Source organism: Coregonus lavaretus, assembly GCF_964263955.1.
Source record: "Coregonus lavaretus genome assembly, contig: HAP1_SCAFFOLD_113, whole genome shotgun sequence".
NCBI lineage: Eukaryota > Metazoa > Chordata > Actinopteri > Salmoniformes > Salmonidae > Coregonus > Coregonus lavaretus.
This window is the reverse complement of record NW_028158022.1, coordinates 892,359-895,266: the sequence shown is the minus strand read 5'-3', so window position 1 is coordinate 895,266 and position 2,908 is coordinate 892,359. Positions and strand designations below refer to the sequence as shown.

The window sequence follows — 2,908 nt, the reverse complement described above, 5'->3', positions numbered from 1 at the left end:
GTCCAGAAATTAAAAATGTAAAAGTCCTTGAGGAACGGTCCGTGGTCAACCCACGGCAGGCACGCTCTGAGGGATCCAATCCAGTGTTGGCAGCAGGCCTCTCCTGGGTTGTGTTGTACTCAGTGAAAGACAGAGATTGTCAGATTGCGCCGTAGGGCCAAGTATAATAAACTGCAATACCTCTCCAAAAATGATTAAACTAAATCACAATGAAGCAACAAAAGAACTAAGGAAAGGAGTATAATCATATCAAAGCAAAAACAAACAATAATGGGGAAATCAATAAGGCTTGATACTGTCATTTCAACCTAAATAAATGGAGAAACGGGACAGTGGCTCAAGTAATGTTATCTGGTATCAACAAAGGTCAACGTCTATTCAGGAAAGTTCAGGTTCTCAATGGTCTCTGTCGTAAGAGCCAGTGGAGGGACACTAGTGACTCAAATAGTTCAGATGTGAGCTGGGAGTGAATGTTCAGGCAGAAAAGTCTCTATAATCCACAATGACTTGTCGAGTGCGATCCAAAGGAATTTGCCTCAGTTGTTAGTCTATAGTGGTGCGGATGGAAAGAAGGGTAGGCTACTTCACTTAGGGAATGGTGAATGTGCATTAACGAGTGTAGCACAAAGCAGTAGAGAATGTTGATAGATCTGATCCCTACACAGGCTCAAGGGACCCCTTGCAAGTCTTCAGTCCCAAAAACGTTTCTGCCGCAGTCACAATCATGTCCATTTTCTTAGACATCTTTGAGACTTGTGCTGTCCAATTTATAACTGTGGCAATGAACGCAAAACAAATAAACATTTTTAACCCACAGGGTATGTTTTGTCTGGCAGCAAACATTTACTACAGGCTGTGGTGTATCCACTACCATATCTTCCCTAGCATCACTCGTTTTCTCAATTATTTTAATCGCCTCCGAATAGGAGATTCGATTGACCTCTAACCTTTGCCACCTCAATCTCCTTCACCCTTACAGGGCACTCCAGGAACTCAGGATCATCATCCCCACCACAATTGCAACCCCGTCGTCCTTCTACACACCGTTCTTCAGTATACTCTGTCCGTCTGCACACACTTGAAACACAGTCAAATTCTTACATTGCAGTGGTTTGGGGGTGACAGCTCTTACAGCGTATCTTACATAACCAAGCTTCACATGTCATGAATCCCGCTTCCTGAGTCTGTTTCTACCTGAGTTGTCTGTTTCCTGTCTTGGAGTCTGTTTCCTGAAGGTTCCTGAACGCACCCTGTCTGGTTGCCGGGCGACGAAGCTAGGCGGGAGATCTCTCGATTGCCCGCACCTGCATCTCATCAGCTGTCTGCACACCTGGTCCTGATCATCATCTCTTCATAAGCTCTGACCTGACATCCGTTCCCTGCCGGATCGTTAGCCATGAACAGTATGTTGTGCCTGCGTATCAGCCTCAAGTTACTAAGAGTTTGTTTTGTTGTTTTGTACTTTCTGCTTGCTGTGAACTCACCTTCGTTTACTCTGTCTACAGTTACTCTTCCGGAACATTCACTCCACCGCTGTCTGGTCGTCTGTGGCTTCAGAGACATAATTGGATCTGCCCATTCACTCCCACCAACTCACCTCCACTGCCAGCTCCGTCACCTGGATTCTCCTGCTTCCACATTTAAGTCTTTAAATAAATACTCACCTTCATTCAACTCACCTTGTCCTGGTCTGCTTCTGGGTTCTGCTTTAGAGAATCGTGACATCACATGCGTAGGTATTTGCTCTTTATCAAAAATACTTTTGTTTAATTAGACACATGCTATGAAACGACTACATGTGATATTAAAACTATATTCATTATTTTAGCCATTGATGATGAATGTATTTGGATAACTGCATTGAACTTGATTGATATGTCAATGAGGAATAAAGTTAGTACATTTATTTGTAATGGTCAACCTCTTCTTCTCTTAAGTGTAATTGTATACAAAACAACTATTTTTTTATAATATTTAGTGTTTGTCTGCAGCTGAGGAAGACAGGAAGTTCAAATGAGCATCACAAAGCTATATTTGACCTATTCACTAACATGTTTTGTCAGCATAAGCAACTTTGTGACCTGCTAGAGTACTATAGCTTTATTGATCTACTGAATCATTGTCGTTTTGGGGGTTATCTTTACAGTAAATATAATGCTTTTGTGTAATTCATGGCATTCAAAACATATTGTCACATTTACCCACGCGGTTGGATTTTAACATTGAGGAGGCAACAGCAGTTCTTTACTATTCTTGCCCAGTGAGGCTTTTATTTGCTAGTGGAGATATAGTCAGTGAACTGTACTTTTATTTACCAGCAAAATAACAAACCGGACGTGAACACTATGTAGGCCTCAAACTGAGTAAACTAGTGCTCTCAAAGAAAAAACCCAGGCTCAATCATGCCTGAAAACCCAGCAGCATGCCAACCCGTTCCCTGTCCTCTCTCAAACAAGGTAATGCCAGGGTTTAAATACCCCTACCCATAATGCAACAGCCAATAAATAAATACATGATCAATTAACATTTCACAGACATTAAATATAATCTAACTGTCTTCACATTATAAATATGCATGTATTTACCTATAAACATTGCAATAAAGGTGCTTACCATGCTTAATGCATAAAAATAACATTGGTATATAATCATAACTACAGAAATATAATATATCAATGTGCTTCTTTTAAAAGGTTTACATTCTCAATTTAATTTTTCATAATGAGGTTTTAGATTAGGTGACTGAGGACATAAGGACATGTGTATGTCTATTTATCTACTCAAAACATGTCACTACACCTTTACACCACCATGGGGACAAGACAATTTGCCAGCCACCAGTATTCTCTACAATGCATATGTAATGTATTGAAACACTTAGACACTAAAAACACCCCCCTTTATTTTA

General features: G+C 40.5%; 1 long non-coding RNA gene across 1 annotated transcript; it reads left to right on the top strand.

Annotated features, from left to right (window-relative positions):
• Window positions 1-787: 787 nt before the first annotated feature.
• LOC311124536 lies at window positions 788-1,674 on the top strand. The gene is made up of 2 exons (XR_014612771.1): window positions 788-1,403; window positions 1,506-1,674. It is a non-coding gene; the product is annotated as an uncharacterized lncRNA (long non-coding RNA).
• Window positions 1,675-2,908: the final 1,234 nt, after the last annotated feature.